This window comes from Staurois parvus, unplaced genomic scaffold (genome assembly GCF_062004578.1).
Source record: "Staurois parvus isolate SC_StPar_1 unplaced genomic scaffold, SC_StPar_1.0 ptg000387l, whole genome shotgun sequence".
Taxonomy (NCBI): domain Eukaryota; kingdom Metazoa; phylum Chordata; class Amphibia; order Anura; family Ranidae; genus Staurois; species Staurois parvus.
In genome coordinates this window covers 9,033,955-9,057,132 of record NW_028318183.1, presented here as the reverse complement: position 1 = coordinate 9,057,132, position 23,178 = coordinate 9,033,955, and the positions used below count along the sequence as shown (strand labels likewise).

The 23,178-nt window shown below is 40.1% G+C and overlaps 1 protein-coding gene across 1 annotated transcript in view; it reads right to left on the bottom strand.

The window, feature by feature from the left end:
- MTUS2 (microtubule associated scaffold protein 2) overlaps positions 1-21,523 on the bottom strand; it is a 783,807-nt gene extending 762,284 nt beyond the window's left edge. The window contains exon 1 of the mRNA XM_089685846.1: positions 21,191-21,523. The gene's annotated coding sequence lies outside the window, so the exon portion shown is untranslated. The remainder of the gene's footprint in view (positions 1-21,190) is intronic.
- Positions 21,524-23,178: the final 1,655 nt, after the last annotated feature.

Genomic DNA, 23,178 nt, shown 5'->3' with positions numbered 1-23,178 from the left:
ACCGGAGCACTGGACAGAGGGTAGCCACAACTGGAGCCATCTGTCAATCAGGCAGTAAAGTAGATCCCGACAATATTGTCTTGATCTTTCAAGAGCTTGGCGTGGCTTTGCCCCATCAGCTAATAGTGAGCAATAGCACACTATAAGCTGACTCTGTGTTGCAGGAGAACAAAAGTAATTGTACCCCTGTGACTCATGAGAGAAGTATGGCCAAAAAAGCTTTGGCCATACATCTCTTTTAACAATATATACCTGAACTGAATTTGTTTCCTGTTCAAAAATGTTATTTACAAATAGAAATTTTTTAAACCAGAGTTCAGTGTCACTTTAAGTATTTTACCCTAATAGCTAATCTAATAAAACAAGGAAACGTGCGATGTGCAGAAGTCCACAGCAAGCAATCAATGTGCAGATATTGTACTTTTATCACTAAACACAACTGTAATGGTCTCTACTTTTGGTTAAACAATTTTCTTTGCAAAAAATATGATACCCTGTGCAGATTATCCTTCCTATCTACTTGCTGTTTGGAGACAGGATTAATAAATCAGCCATGTACATTTAATAACAAGAGATGCAGACCTCACAGTACTGATGATTCAATTCTCCCATGTTCACTAGCATTGCCGCATACTGTATGAAATATGTCTCACAGCTGTAAATGAACCAGGTTCTCATCACCCATGTGTGACATTATATGAGGTGCCAGCACAGTACAATGTAGTGACACAGAGTGATTGCTGGGGAGTTTTCTGAAAAGATGATACTGCATCTGGTAGGAACTCTGTCTACTTCTCTGCTGGGTACTTTACTTCTTCCTCTACAACCATGGCTATACAGATGACTAACTAGTTTGTTTTGTGTTTTGGCTGTGTCTTCACTATAATATGGAACATCTGTTAGTAATAAAAGTGGAATTCAATAAAATTATTCTAAGCTTGTGACAATTAGAGCAAATCCTCAATCTAAGTATTCAAGGGCTCCACCACTCAGGACGTGCATGTTTTGTATATATATATATATATATAAGCGCAGATAGCAAAATTACCCATGGTAATCTTCAAACTGACCTAGGCTAGCTGTATGAGGAGTTGCCTTCTGGTTTTCTGTGTGGTATTTTACCAGTATAAATGGGACTGGTGGTCGGTGGTATTAACATGTACATGTTGCTTCATCTGCCCAAGGCATGATTTCTTGCCTCCTTGCAGCACTAAACCCCATCTTTGTAATTTGCTATTTTATTATATTTATGTATTTAAAAAAAAACTAAAAGGTGTACAGACTCCAAGGACCTGACCCATGAAGGGGTGGGGCCGCTGGTATTACCACACACAGTGAAACTAGCAAGAAATAGCCCCCTAGCATGATAGCTCATTAACCAGTCCACAACACCCAAAGAAGTCACAAGGCATCTTCCTTTCTGTGTACGTTTAGATAAATGGAAGAGGCATGAAAAAATAAGCAACTCCCAGAGGGTAATAAAACATTAAAAGAAAGGGGGGGAGAAAAAAGAATTCAAGGGCCCAAATCATCCAATGTAGAGGGTTTCTCCATCTATCTTGACCAAACATTGGGAAGCTTATGCCTTCTGCCCCTATGGTCGAATGTATTGTGATAGAGAGGAAGATTAGCATTAATGAGGCAAGAGACGGGAATGTCAGTCTTTTCCAATGCATGGCAATGGACTCTAGCATAGAGTCCAAGGAATGTTCTCTCCGCTTCAGTAGGGTCCAGGTCATTCACCAAGCTCAGAAGACTCACCTTCAACTCTAGTGGGAGGCGAGTCTGAGCCACATCATTTATTACTGCCACCACTCTGGACCAAAACTGAGAGACAGATGGAAAGGTCCAACAGACATGAAAAAAATGGTTGGTTACATCTCCAGTATACAGAACGTAGAATAGGGCTTAGCTTATGGAACCTATGGGGAATGAAATAGACCCTGTTCAGATTTTTGTATTGAATCAGCCTATTTTGAGCTGAGACCAGATGTTTAAAGGGTATATTCCAGACATTTGATCTGTCTTCATTGTTTAATTCAGTTATGTCCCTCCACCATTTCTCCCAGAGACTGGAGATGATTAGAGATGGTAGCAAAAACAAGATGTTGGTAGAGAAATGAGTCCGGTTTCAACAGCTGGTCTGAGCATACCAGGGTTTCTAAACGAGAACAACTTAAAGATACATGTCGATATAAGAACTACCTATGGAAGGCGTGAGAAATTTGCATATACCAACTCAGGATGCCAAACTGGTGGCAAAGGCTATTAATTGAGAGTAATTCCTCATTAACCCCTATATGTGGCAGAGTTGTAATCTTAATTTAAATGTGGGGGGAGAGAATAGGGGGTACCTTCACCTCCCATTTAAGGCCAACTGACCAGGCTTTGAGTGTAGTCTTCATAAAGGGCCTGAGTGGGACAGGGCTTTGGCACCTCCTAAAAGAGATGTCTAAGTGCCTTCAGGGAGCCAAGGACAGCTTCTTCCAGCACATGGAAGTGGATGTGGCTAAGAGATTATTTAGGTGGGGCTTAAATACAACCTAAGCAGAAGTCATGGTGTCACATATACGATGTACCAAAGAACCAAGGGGTATCCACAAACACACACATTTTGAAAACTCACATAGGAACTTCAGTACCTAAGAAACATTATAGGTCAAGTTAGACTCACTTTAGAAGGTCAGTCCACTAGGTAAGACAACAGCTGATGATCAGCCCTAATACTTTTCTAATTACTTTTTTTTTTACTATACCTGTCTGTCCACATGCAGAATTTATTTTCTGACACAGCTGAATTTGATCACATTGATAGCCAAACGTAACCAATTTAAAGCCCAATATTTTTCTCTTAATTACTCAACCTTATGATAGCTATAGGCAAGTTGGTAAAATAAGTATGTGTATATGTTTGAATGGTGAAGGGATGCAGCACGAGGCTACCAAATCAATGCTACAACTAAACACTTGCAATAGATTAGACCCTCAAAAGATCCTTCAATCAACTGACCGTAATTAACTGCACATGAGGCTGCAGTAGACTGGTTTACCATTGCAGCACCACTCATAAAGTAATAGAATGAGATTTTCCACCTTTTGTCACAAGACCATATCACAGATGAACTAAAAAAGACCAAATTTCCTTATTCTTACCACTCTAAGAGCCTGTGTTGATGGACTTTTGTTTGCTTCAAGTTTGTTCCTATGCAAATCTATGGCTATGAAAACCCTTCTTGATTTAAGTCAAAAGAGCTCAACTGCAGGTCAAATATACCTGTCACTGAATTCTGAATAATTTCAGAGGCATCTCAAACTGATGTCAAAACTGATTCCATCAGCATAAGTCCAAGGCCCATTGACCAGGATCTACAATAGTTCTTTGCTACATTAGATGGAAGTTCTCTAGGTGTTTGCAAAAGCTGTCTAGTAATATGAAGGGATCCCTACTTTATAATCAACAGTACCTTCATTCCTCTGATGCTTCCAGTCCTTTAAGGACTGTTTTAAAGACCCACTGAGGCTGACTTCCTAATCGAGTAGAGAATGTTCATATAGCTTAGTGAATAAAGTGAAGTGGACTTCAACCATCCAATCATGTGCACGGCAAAATCCTCTTTTTCTAACTTCTACGTGTGATTGGTTTCATTTACATTTTCTTGCACATTTGATTGTATTCAAAGTGAGTGGGATTTCTCTGCATTCACTTACCTCGCTGAATAGCCACTATGCTAACTGAAAGGTTTCCATAGAACCCCACTGTGTATCTACTATTATGCAATCATATCTTTCACCCTGTGGAACCCTGAGGAGTTAAGGAGGTATCTGTTTTATTAAAGATTATTTCCACAAACTAGATTTTGATTAAAATTTTTCCCAGCAGGAGCAAATTAGATCATGCTTTGCTGTTTTTTGTTTTTTTTTGCCTTCCTCTGGATCAACTGTGGGTATAGGATTATATATATTTTTTTAATGGTTGAACTGGATGGACTTTTGTTTTTTTTTCAGCCAGAATAACTATGTAACTATATAAATTAAATATCCTCTTAAATGTTCTATTTTAGTCAAAAAACTATCTCTGCTGTGTATTTGAGGTATATATAGTTTAACAAGAATGTATTTTCACATTCACATCAAAATGTCCAGGCTCAACACACAGCTCATGCTTCATCACACATCAACACACAAGTCACATATCACCAACGCATGAAGCATTGCTCAGGAAAACATGCTGGTAGTATGCATCAGTGATCCCTATTTAGTCTGCCTGGCTGACTCTGGAATTGTTCTGTGCACGCACTTATCTGCAGAACATACGTTGAGGATGCTTTGCTTCAGCTAACAATGCTGAATAAAACAATATTTTAATATTTCAATACTGAGGACCTTACACTATGCAAAAATCCCTTTGTGTAAAAGTACAAAAGACACCAAATGTATGAACTTTTAATACACATAACATGGAGTGAATATCCTATGTCTCTAGTACAGTCACACAAACATTAACTTACAAGACCAATTTGGTCACGAGCCAAATAACACAAATGTGGCCAGAGAGAAGATGATAGGCTGCCATTGCTGAGCCTTTTTAAGAAAATTGTAGTTACCTGGCTGTCTGTGGCTTGCATACTTCACGTAAAAACCAGGAAATTTGCAATTTTCTAGTTCAAGTGTTTTTTTTACATTTTGAAACAAAACACACAAACAATATACTGGAAGTCTGTAAAAATCAGCCTTGCAGAGTACAAAAGCTGACTATAAAGGAGTTTTGATTTCCTATTAAAAGGTAAAAAAAAGTATGGCTTTGGTATCAAACTTTTGTAACAGATATGCTGTATCTGCAGGAAAAGGGGTACTAGGTGTTCCTCTCTAGCCATAGCTCAAGGTTATATAGGGGCAGATAGCTCGCCGAAGTACCAGAAATACATTGCAGGGAGTGTAGGGTTAGCAGGAAAGTAGATGGAATATTGTGGGTTTCCTGGGGTGTGCTGTCACTGCATAGCTTAAAGCTAGGAAATTTGCTATTTTAAACCAGGCTAGAAACAACTATCTACATATGCTTCTCTACATAAGTCTATTACAACTTTCTATTATGCTGAAGTGTATGTGGAAACTGGAAATACATACAAATAAGGAAAGAACATACATACTCCATGGACATTGGGTTCCGGTGGCAGATACTGAGCTCCCTAGACTCATCATCACCTCTGGTTCAATGATAAGGGTTAGCAGGGTTCACTCTGCTGGTAAAATAATACTTGCTCATTGACATCCCTGCACACATGATTGTGCAGTGGATGAGCAAATATGACAAGAGGACAGTATCTGGGATTTGGTTTTCGTACAATGAAAATCCAAATTAGAAATGGTTCATTTAGGGTTATTTCAAGCAAAGGGATTTTTTAGAAAAAAAAATCACTATATGAATATGTTGAAAGTATTTGCACTTGTAAATGTGACATTCTTTAAAATAAATCTTACATATACCCTATTCAGCAAACAATAAATTATTTGACTAATCAGATATAATACTATTCAGTGGTTTAGTTATTTGGTTTTAATTGTTAGATGTTAGACATGACTGAATATTATAAACTCTGAAAATTTGGTGGAACAGACCGCATTACTCATTTAGTCAGGTATAACAAGAGAACTCCTAGATTGTAAGCTCTAAGGAGCAGGGCCCTCCTTTCCCTCTTGTATTGAACTGTATTGTTGCTGTATTGTCTCCCGTTATATTGTAAAGCGCTGAGCAAACTGTTGGCGCTATATAAATCCTCTATAATAATAATAACTGGTAAAAGCCTGGAATAACTCTAGCAGTTACATATATTAGGCTTGATTTACTAAAACTGGAGAGTGCAAAATCTGGTGCAGCTCTACATGGTAGCCAATAAGCTTCTAACTTCAGCTTGTTCAATTAAGCTTTGACAATAAAACCTGAAAGCTTATTGTCTTCTATGCAGAACTTCACCAGATTTTGCACACTTCAGTATTAGTAAATCATCCCCAATGTGTCTCCAGTCTACGACTGTCTATTGAAGCCCATCCTAAAGCCTTGTACACATGGGCCGAATGTCAGGTGGCATCGGCCGGTTCAATAAAAACCAACCGACATTCAGCCCGTGTGTACGGCAACTGGTCTGACAGAAGCCGGCCATTCAGCCATTTTTGGTCGAAGGGGCATGACCAAAAAAAGGTCTGCTAATCAGCCTCCGATCAGCGTTCTCAGCCAATGATTGAGAGCACTGACTGGAGTGTTCTGGTGGGGGGGCTATCCCCTGTTAGAACACAACAGCTCAGCGAGGGAGATAGCTGAACTAACATTGGATTGTCAGTACAGGTTAAACAAAACAAACTACTAGTTTGTACCAGGCTTTAGACTCCAACTACTACTATAGCATTCTCTATAGAAGTCTCTAACTACTGTACCTCAGCTTTCTGTAGCAATACATTCATTGAATACTATGTGCCCTTTGGTGATGTCAAAGGGCGCACTTGAGGACCCTATATCAAGTAAGTTGACTACCACTGGTGTAAAGGAACATTTACCAGTTCCCTATTTTCTTTATAGAGTGGCAGTAGGGTCCCCTAAACAAGCAGCAGGGCACCTACTTTTAGAGCTGTAGAGGATTGCCTACCATGGGACATCATTACCATAATAGGAAGGATAGAGCTGAATAAGGAAGTATACTACTCTTTTGCTAAGCCACCTAGCGCAAACCTTCACTCCCTTTTTTTAATTTAAATATTATTGCCCCTCCTTTAAAAAAAGTCACAGATACAATAATGTTCCCAGCTGCTCGAAGCCTCCTGAGATTCTCACATCATCCATCTCAGAAGGCTTCAGGGCACACTAGAATACAAGAACCCAGAATCTGTCTCCTGAAGACATAAGCAAAGAAGATGGAAATGGGGAGTCTGGTGTGCAGCAACCTCCTGCAGATTACACCATGACAACAATGGATTTACCGGACGTGTGAGTATGTATTTTGAGGATGACCCAGTAAACGAAATAAGATTGGAAAGATAAACAACATAATAAATAACATAGGGGGTGAAGTTCTTCTTGAATAATGACAGACAGGGATTCCCGTCCCACAGCCCCCTGCAATCTTAAAAGTGGGATCTCCAATGTATCCCACCAAGTGACTGGAGGAAACTCAGAGAGAAGGAAGCCCATGTTTCCTGTTTTAGGGGTCTGGAATTAAACTGGTAAGTGGCCTTCTGAGTGAACTAGGATCAATGGCAAATGCTGGATTTGCTACTAGTATGACTTGATTGATTCAAGTATCAATATTAGCTATTCACTCCACCAACTTTTAATTAAGATAGGCTTTACAAATTGTGCAGGCAATGACTATCAGTGAGGGGAATGTGCGTATGGATGCATGCACATTCCTGAGCAAGGCTGAGCACATGCATCAGCACTGTGTTATGGGACTAATGAAATGAAAGTATGCAACAGCCATTCATAAATATTAATAAGTGTTCTGTCTAATACATTTTTATTGCTTTGCACTCTAATTAAAGAAAACATGAATTAGATTATAAAACACATTTATTGATCCTTGATCGCAGGGGTGCATTTTAAGCTGTTTAGCAGGATTACCATCATTCAGATATGTAGGATCACTAATATGGCATGTTCTAAGCATCAACAAATTCTGCAACAATTATTATTACAAATCATGTATGACTGGAGTAATAGCATGGCTAATTAAGATTAAATATGAAATGCCAATATTGTTTCTTGAGATCACCATAGTCACAAATGTTTATTATTTAATTCATCAACAAGGAAAACTCATCAATGAACTAATTAATGAGGAACAATATTCAGATTTAAAAATGTTAAACACAATGTAAATAATACCGTATTTTTCGCTCCATAAGACGCACCTGACCATAAGACGCACCTAGGTTTTAGAGGCAGAAAACAGGAAAAAACAATTCTGAACTAATGGACTGCAGACATAGTACAGGAGATGACCAGAGACTGCGGACAGCACAGGGATGACCAGAGACTGCGGACAGTACAGGAGATGACTGCTGACCTTTGGGGAGGGAGCGGGAGCGGGTAACTGAATTTGACAGGTACCCGCTCTTACTTCTGCAGAGTTCTGTAGTGTCGGCGCTCGGCATGACAGCCAGGTGCCCAGTGCGCATGAGCGAGAAACACTTGCGCTTTGTGATTGGTCCGGCGACTTCTGGGATCTGTCATGTGTCCCAGGTACCGCCTTACCATTCACAAAAAGCACCGCTTCTTGCGCATGCGCACTTGGCACCCGGCTGTCAAGCCCAGCTCCCACACTACAGAAGCCGGGAAGACAGCGCGCCACTGGATAGAGGAACAGGTAAGGTCAAAGAACAACTCAGCGGAAGTAAGAGCGGGTACCTGTCAAATTCAGGTACCCGCTCCCCACCTCCCCAAAGGTCAGCAGTCATCTCCATAAGGTCCCGCTGTAGAGCTGAGCGGCTGGCCCGGTATTCTGACACGGCGGCGGTGGAAATACCGGACCTCCATATTCGCTCCATAAGACGCACTGACATTTCCCCCCTTTTTTGAGGGGAAAAAAGTGCGTCTTATGGAGCGAGAAATACGGTACATTTTTATTTCTTATGACTGGAAGTATGTTTTGGAAATAGGTTGTTGTTCTTTATTTGGATTATGCGAATTCACATGTGTATTGTAAAGCGCTGCGTAAATTGTTGGCACTATATAAATCATGTATAATAATTATAATAATATTGTGCATAATTCCAAACAGGGAATGCACATGCTATCATGCACACATATGCTCATCATATTTGCTTTAAATTATAACTAAAGGCAAAACTTTTTTTGGTTTTGGGTAGAGTGGAGAGGGATTAGAACATCTGTCAGGTTTGTATTGCTGTCTGTGCCCCCATTAGAGGGATTCAACCTCTTTACTAGTCCTGTTTACAGTTTTCACCAAGAGTAAAAGTAACACAAAATCACAATTGTTTGGGTTATCACCAGAACATGAAGAGAGGAACTTTTTGGAGGAATTTCCTCTCACTTCCTATTTTGGTTATGGGACAGGAAGTGAAGGAAAATCTGCCCAATGGAACAAAGATGGTAAAAAACTAACAGGGGACATAACCCTCCCATACTCTAACCAAAATGGAAAAAAACGTTTTGCCTTTAGTACTACTTAGTACTTTTAGTACTTCTACTTAATAAATAAGAATAAGCTATCCCTGTTGCATTCTGTGAATTTATGGCTGAGTAAGCAAGCCAAATCAGACCTTTAAAATAAAAAAATAAAAAAAAGACGTTAGACAGTTGTGTAAGCATCTTAGATGATGGCTGTGCCATTGGCCCTGTACAAGTTGTTGAATGTTGCATTGTGCCCATTTGAGAGGATTTATTTCATTCACTAATAGAGTATCAACAAAACTTGTGCAGCACATATACCACCCTTAAAATGATATGAGCGGGCACCAACCCCAAACCATATAAACATTACCAAGGCAGCTGCCCTTTAAGTGCAAACAACACTACAAAATATATGTAGCACCCTCCAAGGTAGCTAGGGGGAGCTAGAGTTATATTGTTAGTTAGGAGGGCTGAGTAGTGGCCTTGGTGTGATAGCTAGCAAGGCAAAATTTCAGTCAGAGATGAGAGGCTCTGCAGATCAGCTCTCTGAGGCTTTCCCCTGCACTAGAACTTTGGAGAAAGTTCTAGAAGCAGCATGCGGAGGTGAGGAGTGGCTGGTCTGCACACTTGAGGGAACCTGACTAATCCCCAACAGGAGACTTGGCTTGGGGTCAGGACAGCCCTTAAAAGTGCCAGAACCTGCTCAGTAGCAGGAGATTGCAGGTGGAAGATGGAGAAGTGAGGCTGAAGAGCAGAAGCCTGTGATGGAGCCCAGATGAAGAGGGGCTCACCGACAGGCGGAGGACCTTGGAAGGAGGAAAGCTTGGGACCTCACTGGCCCCCAGAGAGAGGACCACCTATGCAGATGGGAAGGAGCAGCCCAGCTAGAAGGTCTGGCAGCAGTCATTAACCCAGCAGCAGCATAGGAGAAGGACTGAGTTGAGTAGACCTGCACCTCCAGGGCCAGTAAGGGAAAAGAGACACTCTGGTGGAAAACTGGATTAGCTATTTACCCAGGACTGTTCACATTGCAGTGACAGGCACTGGATCCCCTGCCCAGGGATTCACCCAGAACAGCTGGATAAGGAGTATCTGGGGTCTGGGGTGGTACTACAGGAGAGCTCTTCAAGGAGAAGGATTTGTTCTTTTGCTGCCAAAAGAGACTTGTACATAGTTCAGGAACATTGTCCTTTGTTGTCATACCCTTTAGCATCCCATACACCCTTACCCCATCTAAGTTCAATTTCCCTAATAAAATCCAAAAAACAAGCTCAAGGAGTGGTTACTGTCTACTGAATGCAAGTCTGTATGGAAAATGTGTGTTGCCTGGCTGTGCAGGACTATAGGGGAACTCAAATCTTCAGCGACTCCTAAGTGGTAGTGCTAACATATACAAAATGAAAAAGTAGGTTCTATCCCTTTAAACTGTGAAATATAAATGGCAAGACAAAAATAATTAAAATATAGGCAATATGAAAATGATCATCCATAAAACTATTTCACAGTTTAAAGGGCCAGTGCCTACTTTCATTTAATTTTGTACATATACAGTTGCAAAAAAAAGTATGTGAACCCCTTGGGATTACGTGGAGTTTTGCATGAATTGGGCATAAAATGTGCTCTGAACGTCATCTAAGTCACAACAATAGAAGAACACAGTCTGCTGAACATAATATTACACAAACATTAGATGTTGCCATGGTTTAATTGCACATAACATGTAAACATTCACAGTGCAGGGAGGAAAAAGTATGTGAGGCCCTAGCTTAATTACTTCTCCCAGAGCTAATTGGAGCCAGGAGTGAGCCAACCTTGACTCCAATCAGTGTGATGATATTGGATGTGTTGCTGATAGCTGTCCTGCCCTTAAAAAACACACACCTGTTTTGGGTTTACTGGTTTCAAGAATCAATATCTGATGTGAACCATGCCTCGCAGAAAAGAGCTCTCAGAAGACCTACGATCAAGAATTGTTGACTTGCATGAAGCTGGAAAGGGTTACAAAAGTATCTCCAAAAGCCTTGATGTTCATGTGTCCACGGTAAGACAGACTGTCTACAAATGGAGAAAGTTTAGCACTGTTGCTACTCTTCCTAGGCATGGTCGTCCTGTAAAAATGACTGCAAGAGCACAGCACAGAATGCTGCATGAGGTAAAGAAGAATCCCAGAGTGTCAGCTAAAGACCTACAGAAATCTCTGGCACATGCTAACATTTTTGTTGACACATCTACAATAAGGAAAACATTAAACAAGAATGGAGTACATGGGAGGACACCACGGAGGAAGCCATTGCTGTCCAAAAAGAATATTGCAGCACGTTTGAAGTTTGCAAAAGAGCACCTGGATGTTCCACAGCACTACTGGCAAAATATACTGTGGACAGAGGAAACAAAGATTGAGTTGTTTGGGAAGAACACACAACACTATGTGTGGAGAAAAAAAGGCACAGCACACCAACATCAAAACCTCATCCCCACTGTAAAACATGGCGGAGGGAGCATCATGGTTTGGGGCTGCTTTGCTGCCTCAGGGCCTGGACGGATTGTTGTCATTGATGGGAAAATGAATTCCAGAGTTTATCAAGACATTTTGCAGGAAAACGTACGACCATCTGTCACATTTTATGCCCAATTCATGCAAAACTCCACGTAATCCCAAGGGGTTCACATACTTTTTCTTGCAACTGTACCACACTATCTATAGTGAATGCATATCTGTACCTACTCATATGGGAACTTGCAGCCTCATGAACTTATCACAGGCATACAGAAACACACAGAAAGGCCGGTTTGGGTAGAAATACAGATAATATGATCAGGTAATACAGTAATCTGTGGAAACTGGCTGTGAAGAATTTCCAGTTTTTAAAAAAGATTAGGAAGAATCCAGTTAATCTACCTGCATGGTTTTGAGTTGGGATGTTGGGATGGGGCCAGCTCCCAAAAAAACCCCATTTAGCTTGAGGAATTACATAGGAGTATTCCCTGTGGAAATTAAACCTGCAAGGTTGCTAAAACTACAAGTCAGAAATACTGTCAGTTTGATCTACATTTATACACTGATATGGAATGCTCGCATAGAATATGGGTACTATAGAGAACGGATGGAGTTACTGGGGTTGATTTACTAAAACTGAAGAGTGCAAAATCTGGTGTAGCTCTGCATAGAAACCAGTCAGCTTCCAGGTTTTAGGCTAGGTTCACATATGTTCACATATGTGTGGGTGGATCCGCACAAAAATCTATGCACCCGCACCACCCGCACAGAAGAATGCGGACCCACGGGCGGGTGCCATTAATTCTAATGGTAATCCCCCCGCGCTGGAAATTGCAACCGCACTGGGAACCGAGATTCCTGTGTGGGCTGCTCTTTCCAAAAAAGTACAGGGCCTTCTTCCCTGCGTGTCCCGGAGCACGGGAGTCCATTCAAATGAATGGGCTCTCGTGCCCGTGCAAAACGCGGCCCACACAGCCGCATATATGTGAACCAGGGTTTATTGTCAAAGCTTAATTAAACCAGCTGAAGTTAGAAGCTGATTGGCTATCATCCACAGCTGCACCAGATTCTGAGTACTCCAGTTCACTCTATGTTCAAACCTATGCAGGTTGCATTTGATGCGTTTCTGCATTGTGTTTTGTGTTGCATTTTTGCTGGGTTTTTTTTTTTTCATTTTTCTAAATTTTTCTTGTTGCTAGGCAGATTTTAAATGCAAAATGCATCAAAAAATGTGGCAAAAATGCATCAAAAATGCAATACATGCTTTTCTGCAGCGTTCCCATTGAAGTTTATAGAACCAAAAACGCAATGTTTTGAATTAAAAAACTCGCTGACCCTTTCCAAAAAATGCACCAGGTGAAAACGTGGCGATGTGAACATGTCCCATAAGAAATCATGTTAACTGGACCGCTGTGCATTTCTGCAAAACGCTACAGAAAACACTTTGGTGTGAACCTTGGGTCAGTAAATCTCCCCCAAGGTGTATTAATTTATAAAAGGACAATAAATGGAGGATCAGAGGTCAGAGTACAAAACAGCAATAGTTATTACATTTTCTTGTGTACAGCATTATGTAGTATAAAGATAAATGAACACACACACACACACAAATGTAGATGTGCATCATATAAATATTGTGTACATTTCAAAGTTGGGTCCTCCAGGACCAAATATTGATGATAATGGCATTTTCTTCCATGTGTGCCATATGGAATTAAAGCCCAACTTCATGAAACCTAAAAAAATCTCCCTTTCAGTGGGCCTGCTCCAGTACTGCAGAGGTTAGCTGCTTGTTTACGTCTAGGGCACGGGTGTCAAATTGGTGGCCCTCCAGCTGTTTCCAAACTACAAGTCCCATGAGGCAATATAAGATTGACAGTTACAAGCATGACTACCAAAGGCAGAGGCATGATGGGACTTGTAGTTTTACAACAGCTGGAGGGCCACCAGTTTGACACCCCTGGTCTAGGGGGTGGAAAAGCAGCTTTGCTAATGCAGGCCATACATGGGTCGAATTCCAAAATAATTTTCTTTAGAAATTCAGAAATTTCGTGCATTTTGTAATCTGATGGTGCCACCACTGATTTCGAAATTTGACCAACCAAGCCTTTAATTTCACCTCGTGTTGCTACAGAAAAGAATTTTCTTGACCAAGAATTTTCTTTTCTTTCCAGGTCACAGCTCAAGCTCATTTCTTTTTCAATTACATTTCTTGCACGATTCTCCCATCATTGATTAGAAATTTTGTTTGTTTTTCAAAAAATTTCCAACATGCCTGATCACTCAAATTCGATAGTCGGTCGTTGCTGTGACCCACTAATGGTGTGAAATTCGAATGAGAATTCTTAGAAAAGATTTTCGAAAGAAAATTCTTTCAGAATTCAGCCCATGTATGGCTGACTTTATCTGATCCTCCGCGCCTCCAGCAGACTGCACTCACATAGAGCAGTGGTGAACTGTTCTTTATCGTCCTCGCATCCAATGCAGGGCTATGGTTCCTGTATCGGTCTTAATGATATCAGAAGACCTTGGCCCACCAGAGCCTGGGTGAGAAGAGTCTGCAAAACCAGTCTAGTAGGGCATAGGAGCCTGCAGGAGCTGTGGATTGGGTAAGTAAAACTGTTCATCACAGTCTTCTAGACGTAAATGAGCAGATAACACTTGCAGTGTGGGTGCAGCATCCCTGCAAGGGAGAATGTTTAGGTTTCCTGCAGTTCAGCTTTGAATCTACACACACTGAATGTTGTGTTTTGCATAAATATCTGCTTCCCTGGTTATCGTGCCAATCTTATAGCTTCAGTACTGATCCATAAGATCGGTAAGCAGATTAAGACCTTGACTTCCCTCTGAATTTACTCATTTACATCTTTGTTTTGGGTCAGTCGCTTGGAAAAAAATTGAAACCATGGGATCAGTATAACAGTGAGGCAACTGCCATTTGTGGAGTTGGTCAGTAATGACCAGTACAGGTTTCCTTTAAACATGTTTGTAGCGACATGCGTAAAAATGATGTACAACTTCACTACGACATATATTTTGTTCATGTCTCTTCTACAATAAGAGCAATTTTTCTTCCAGCTGGAAAGAAACATAAATATTTTATACCAGATTTCTGAAGGTGTCAGCTTCTAAAAGGGCTATAAATTAGCAGCTTAAAGCTTAACTGTGGAATAGTAAGAAAAAAGGCCCTTGAAGTATCCCCCTTTCCTGCACTGCAAGGGTTAAAGACGTGTTGAGTCTAAAAGGGTAGAGGAAGAGGCTGTATTACTTGCGGTGTTCCTCGCTCCAGCACTCTTTACTTGTCCCTGGTGTTTTGCTCCATGGATGGGCCCTCGGCATCTGCACATGTAATGGTCCTGCACTGTATCTGAAGAGGGAAGCAAATGACTGCAGGTTGGACTGCCTTGCAGAGGATGCTGCAGGAGACTGCTTACATAGATGGCGGAATCCTGCCGGAGTGGGGAATCAGCCACGTTTTATATCTTATTCCCCTACCCTTGGGAAAAAAATTAGCATTTATTCCATGCAGTGTGTGTGTCAGGAAATAGGCTTTCATTGGCTGAAATAATATTCATTATATCAAATATTTTTATAGAAAGAAACAAGGAACAAGTTCAGGTATAAATGGAGCCTATTCACTAAACATTACAGAAAACCGATGCTCTATCTCTACTTCCACAATGCTGGATGTAAAATGGAAACTGGTAAAGGGATCTTCTCATCTTACAACCTCCATATTGTCCCAATTGGATAGTAGAATGCTTCATCATTGTGTTGATACAAAATGATCGAACTTTCATCTTAAATCAGCATATATCTTTCAGGTACATCAAAACAAAAAGTGTGAAAAATCTTAGTGTTCTTCAGATATCAGCTACAGATAGGTCCCCTGTCAGCATGTTGTAGAGAAAGACTCTTGTTTTCTGTGTGGAAGCAGTGGTCTCTCTGTAGAGGTCCTTCTGTGCCAGATTATTTAGCTGGTTAGCTGAGTTTTAACTGAAAGTTCATCTGGGCTTAACTATATCCTAATGGTGGAGATGGAATGTTGAGACCAGGAGCCTTTGTGTGCTAATATAACAAAGAAGCAGAGTGTAAGGCTAAAGCTTGCCATAGCTAACCAGCCAGTGGACTGATTAACAAAAGCTGACAGATTCCCCCATCCACACAAGCCAGGCAGATAAGGGAATCCTCCCCGTTGAGCTATTATATTCTGACAGTGGGGACCCCTTTGCTGTCAGAATCCACTGATAAGTGCTGCAGCGGATTGGCTGCAGGCGCTGATCGAATGAAAATTTAACAGCAGCCCCTTTTAAGAACAGATGATCATTAGATCTCGAACTGGAATGGCCATAGATGGATAGAAGTTGGACCAGTCCCTGCTGAACCAGCCAAATTTCAATCCATCTATGGCCAGCCTTAGTTTAGCAGCAGAGGTGTGGTAAAAACATGCAGATGAACTGCAATCTTACTACCCCTTGACCGCTCATGATGGCTTGTTTGCGTATCAACAATTTTAGCTCAGCATGATGAGTTTGACAAGCAGCACTGCCTGTCAATTTTACCCCACTGAAGTCATTGGGATCACACTGCAATCCTGTGCCAAACACAGTTATGGTGGTTGTGGCATGGTGAGTAAAATCGCCATTGAGATTGTAAACATTTCCCCAGGGGATCAAAAAAATATATGGTCTCGAAAGTGATCCGCTGCAGATCACTTTTCAGAGGGTGGTAAAGCATGAGGAACTGATGGCGTTGATCAATTCAGGAATAAAACACTATTTGCAGATAAGCAGGTTCCCTCCAATATACCTGATCTAGGTCAAATCTCAGCCTGAATAAAATGACTCATCTCCTTTAAGCAAGCTATTCCCCAAAATATAAACCGCTACTTCTAATATATAGCAAAAACTCTTTTTTTACAAAGTTAAGGAGCAGTGGCTCTGCTGTTGCTAAGCTACAACTGCCAGAACACTTAATACGAGAGACAGACTGGAGTTTTCAAATTGTTCCCAAGTCATTTTAAATTCTATCAAACAATTGAAAATGTATTTCCAGATAATTCTCAGCTGTCATTGATTACCTTCCCTTTCCTTTCCTGTTCAGGTTTGTTACAGTATGGCAACATCTGCAATACCTAAAGACAAAGGCTTTGCCAACTGTGGCCTGCAGGTAATGAGGGTCTGCATGTCCCACGATGCCTTGCTGTAGAAGTTGGAAGGAACGGTTTGCCTCTCTTCATTCATGACAATGGGCTTTTAGCAATTTTTTTGAAATGTCACCGTTCCAGATGAACTGGAAAACAGGCAGTTGTGTTTAGAGGGTCTATCCAACCTAACATATTTGGACATGCTACTTATACCATTGGGGACATTGATGGAGGACAATTCTCACTTTGAACTGTGTATAAGAAATAGTGCAGCGCTGTTGCATATATATGTTGAAAAAGCAGAAAATACCAAAAATAGATGATATAATAATACAAGCAAAGCAAACACTGCCACAATAAAGGTGCAATATTGATAAGGTGCAAAAAAGTGGTAATCGACCACGGATAAGTGGTTATGTTGGTGAATAAGTGAGAATAAGTTCAAATTGTAGACTTGTAGATCATAGCAGATCTTGGTTATAGGTGTTCAATTCCTTATGATCAGGAATGACCAGTGATGTGATGAAAAATAAGAGAATTGCACACTCACCAGATGTGCGCTATCAAAACGCATTTGAGATCATAATCGTCTCATCAGGTCAGCCAGAACAATCACTCCCAGGTATGGTCAGGCTTCTGCACCTGTGCAGGTAAGCCTGCACCCTATGACTAAGTGCTTTGCATGAAACGCGTCAGTGTAAGGGGCTACAGCATCCTGACGTCCTGCCGCCACTGGCGGCCATCTGGCGTTTCAACTGAAGCACTTAGTTATAGGGTAAGCCTGCACCCTATGACTAAGTGCTTCGCATGAAACGCGTTAGAGTAAGGGGCTACAGCATCCTGACGTCCTGCCGCCACTGCCGGCCATCTTTACACACATGGTCAGTTATTGTTATTCTTTCCCTGTATGTTTTGCACCTTATATGGAATACATACCCTATTGAATGCAGTATCACGCTATGTGGCATTATTCGTGGGCTCTCTGCGAGTCTCACCATTCACAGAGGCCAGTTTAGAAGTGTCCAGAGACAGTGATACCATTTGAGAGGTCCTTAAAGACACAGGCGCAGAAACCTGACCATACCTGGGAGTGATTGTTCTGGCTGACCTGATGAGGCGATTATGATCTCAAATGCGTTTTGATAGCGCACATCTGGTGAGTGCGCAATTCTCTTATTTTTCATCACATCACTGGTCATTCCTGATCATAAGGAATTAAACACCTATAACCAAGATCTGCTATGATCTACAAGTCTACAATTTGAACTTATTCTCGCTTATTCACCACCATAACCACTTATCCGTGGTCGATTACCACTTTTTTGCACCTTATCAATATTGCACCTTTATTGTGGCAGTGTTTGCTTTGCTTGTATTATTATATCATCTATTTTTGGTATTTTCTGCTTTTTCAACATATATATGCAACAGCGCTGCACTATTTCTTATACAAAATTTATTTTTACGGGTTTTATGGTACCTTTTGGTGTCCTAGCTGCTGTCACTTTCTAATAGCGCTCGCATATTTTTATCTTTAAAATCTCACCTTGAACTGCCTCTGCCATCACAATGTGGTTACACTCTGCCTGATGGATTATTATTCTAATAGTTTCATGTCATGGAAATTGCAGCAGGGGGATTGAGACTCCATTTTCTTGATACAAAAAGAGTTAGACTCTAAAAATCTGGAAATTCCAGTGCTGAGATCTATATGAAATCAATTAATGATTCAACCCATCAAAATATATGAAACCAAAATATCAGTACTGACTGGAATCAGATGCCAAAGCAGTTTGAAACCATTGAATAATGTATCTAGTCGGCAATGAATATTTGAACTATACAAAACAATGGCATTCCTATGTAGTCTGACAGTCTCCACTGAAGGAGAAGCAGGCTTAGTCTTTTCATTAAAGCAGTACTTTGGACAGCCATGTCATACAAGTGCTGGACCCCATTCATAGCAATCAATGACATTACAGAGATTGTGATCAGATTGATGGTTTCGCACTGGTTGCTCTGTACTGCACTTTACACATCATTGCACTTAACACTTCTGTAGTAAAAAAAAAAAAAAAAAAATTCAGCCAAGTACTGTATCTGTCCTCAGCATCCTTTCATAGAGAAAGTTAAAGAACAATGGGGGGAACTTTCATAAAAATCTGCAAGCTTTGCAACTTTTGCATTTAAAGAAAACACAAATGTAATAACCATTCACACTGCAAAATAGTAAATAGTATGGGATTTTTATATAATATACAGTAACCTGTTTGAGAAAACACACATATTTCAGGTAAAGATCTACAAAGTGTATATTCACCATACAGGATTTTAATAGATGTCCCCAGTGTATTCACATAATAATAATTATTATTATTATTAGCAGTAGTAGTAGTAGTAGTAATATTAATAATAATGACAATTGATACCTAAATTACTACCACTTGTACTATTAATACAATTACATTACTATACTAGTAATACTACTACTAGTAGTAGTAATAGTAGTAATAGTAGTAGTAGTAGTAGTAATAATAATAACAATAATAACTGCATATAATAAATAACACTTTCAATTCCCATACTAGCTACTAATAGTACAAAATTTGGCTAAAGATCTTCAAAGGGCACAAATGACATGACCTTCAGCTTGCAGGATTTCAATAGTCACTATTGTAATCATTTAACAACAATAACATTAACAATAATTATGTAGTAATAATAATAATAACTGCCTAACACACTACCACCTGTACCATTAATACTAATAATGACTACTAATGATAGTAGCATTAATATTAATAATAACGAAACAATAATCATCATCATAATAAAATGAATAGTAACAATAACTGCATACAATTCCTACCATTACTATTAATAATATTTATTTCTACTAATAGTCCATACTTTGGTAAAGATCTTCAAGGCACAGAAATCACATGATCTTCAGCCTGAAAGACTATATTAATCCATATTATATTCAAATAATAAAAAGTAATAATAATAATACTATTCTATTCACCTATAAATTCTACCACCTCCACTACTACTACTACTAATATTAATGGTAATAATAATAATAACCACCAACAAATTCTACCATCTCTAGTATTACTATAATTATGATTATTATTATAATTAATATTAGTAGTAGTAGTAGCAGTAGTTGTAGTAGTGATTACTATGACTACTGCTACTACTACTAATAATATTAATTATAATAATAATACTAATCAAAATAATAATAATAATAACCACCTAAAAATTCTACCACCTCTACTATGGATACTAATTACTACTACTTCTAATAATAATAATTATAAGAATGATGGGGATGATGATGATTAATATTATTGTCACCATCATCAGTACTATAACCTCAAGATTCTACCAACTCTACTATTAATACGAATTACTATTTCTAATAATATTAATGATGATAATAATATTCATGATGATAATGATAATAATAATAACAATAATAATAATAATGATAATTAATATAAATAATACAGTATTATTATTCCTTAAAAATTCTACCACCTCTACTATTAATACGAATTACTACTTCTAATACTATTAATGATGATAATAATATTGCTGATAATTTTAATAATACTTAATATAAATATTATTATAAATAATACAGTATTATTATTATTCCTTAAAAATTCTACCACCTCTACTATTAATACGAATTACTACTTCTTATAATTTTAATGATGATAATAATATTCATGATGATAATAATAATAATAATTAATATAAATATTATTATAAATAATACAGTATTATTATTATTATTATTCCTTAACAATTCTACCACCTCTACTATTAATACGAACTACTGCTTCTTATAATATTAATGATAATAATATTCATGATGATGATAATAATAATAATTAATATAAATATTATTATAAATAATACAGTATTATTATTATTATTATTAGTCCTTAAAAATTCTACCACCTCTACTATTAATATAAATGGTCACTACTACTACTACTGATAATAATAGAGTGTTATGATCTCCATTCATTTGTGAACACATCCCCATACAAAGGTGTGTATGTAGAGATGATCCCAATAATAATAATAATAATAATAATAATAGATGCAGACAGTACACTAGTGGAAGGACATTCAGTGGACTATGACAGATGTGTATGGATTGTATTCCTGTGCCTCCCCTGCACCCCTTGTCCCCGGCAGTGCCCCCATTTCCTATTGTCGGGCAGCACACAAAGTTTGTCAGTGGCAGCAGCACCGATCCTGCACCGACGATCCATGTCCCCGGCACCGCTCTGTAATAATCCAATGGTCGGAGGTTATGTACCAAGTTTGTACTGGAAGTGACTGGTCGGACGTGCTGTGTGTACTGGGCTCATCCCCCCCCCCCCCCCCCATGCACTGGACTCACCTTAGTTAGTGGTGCTCCCAGTCGTCCGTCCAGGGTGATGATGGCACGGGATGTACCTATCCTGGAGGCGTCACCTTCCATTCACAGACAAAGGAGCCCTGGAGGAGGCTGGTGCTGCTGGTGGTGCGGATGATGATGATGATGGCAGTGAGATGCTCTCCAGCAGCGCCGACCCTACTGAGCGCCAGCACAGGGAGGCTGCAGCATCCGAACAAGCTGTGCCGATGATCTCCGAGCCGCCCAGCCAGAGATAGCTGCACACTGATAGAGAGGGAGACAGAGGGAGCTGCAGCTGTCAGATGATCATCCTCCTCATCCCTGGAATCCGGCTCCTTCCACTGCCTGCATCATCCCAGCGCACGGCTCACAGCTCGGGTTCCGTGTACCGGGGCGCCCTCTGCTGGAGATGTGGCGGCGCAGCAGTCAGCGCTTTTCCCATAGGTGGTGGAGTGTGAGGACAAGTCAGATCACATCATTACTTGCTGGGAGAAGGATGCATGTTACTCCGTCAGCTCATTTGTGTTTCATTTAAATGGAACATCTTACTCCGGCTTCGTTGCTATCTGTAGCTCCAGTGTTTGCTTTCTTCCAAACCATGCAGTGCTTTAAGTTCAAGAGGGTTTTACCCAGGGGCGGACTGACAACTCATGGGGCCCCCGGGCAATAGGGGATCATGGGGCCCCTGTGTCCTTGCCCAAACTCAAAGAAGCCTATGAAAAAGGTAACGGGCATCTCATGGGGCCCCCTACTGACCCTGGGCCCTCGGGCAGTGCCCGAGTTTCCAAATGGTGAGTTCCCCACTGGTTTTACCCCCTTCATGACCAGGCCATTGTTTTTGCTATTCAGCACTGCACTCTATTTAGCTGACAATTGTGCAGTCATGCAGCGCTGTACCCAGTGGTGTATTTAGGTTTTGTGCTGCCTTAGGCAACACAAAAATTGCCCCCCCCCCCCCTGCAGAGAGAGCCTGACACCAAACAACACCACCCCCCCACCCGAGAAAGCCTTCCACTATCACCACCCTCCACACACCGACCACCCCCCAGCGAGAGAGAGAAAGACACTAACTTCTACAGCTCCAGACATCCCCTAGAATGAGAGTCAGGCTCTGCATATCTGCATACGCCATCAAGCAGCTCGCAGCCTCTCTCAGATCCCACCTGGTTCCCATGCCATGTGTGTCCCTTCTTCTGCCCCCCTGAACAATACTGTCCTAGGCAAATGCCTTGTTTGCCTTGTAGTAAATACACCCCTGGCTGTACCCAAATATAGATTATTTTTTTCACACAAATACAGCTTTTGTTTGGTGGTATTTGATCACCACTGCTTTTTTTTTAATAAAAACAAAAAGACTGAAAATTTTGAAAAAAAATTATATTTTCAACTTTCTATTATAAAACATATCCAATAAAAAAATCACATTTCTTCATAAATTTGGGGCAAAATGTATTCTGCTACATATTTGCATGTTCTCCATGTACCTGCGTGGGTTTCCTCCAAAGACATGCTGGGAGGTTAATTGGCTCCTGTCTAAACTGGCCCTAGTATGTGTATGTATGAATGTAAGTTAGGGACCTTAGAATGTACACCCCTTGAGGGTTAGGGACTGATGTGAATGTACAATATATATATATATATGTGTGTGTGTGTAAAGTGCTGCGTAAATTGACAGCGTTATATAAGTACCTGAAATAAATAAATGATAGTGTATATACTGGAATTTACACAGCTATGACACTATGCTAGTAATGGTGGAGATCAGCGACTTATAGTGGAACAGTGATAGTTTGGCAAGAAATCTGGAGCTGGCTGGGAGAAACATTAACTGAAACTGAAATCAATAGGGACACTAATACAGTGATCAGTGCTAATACTGTACACTGTCACTGTACTAACGATACTGGCTAGGAACAGGTTAACATCTAGGGGCAATCAAAGGGTTAACTGTGTGCCCAACAATGTGTAGTATGTGTTATATGTACTGCTTT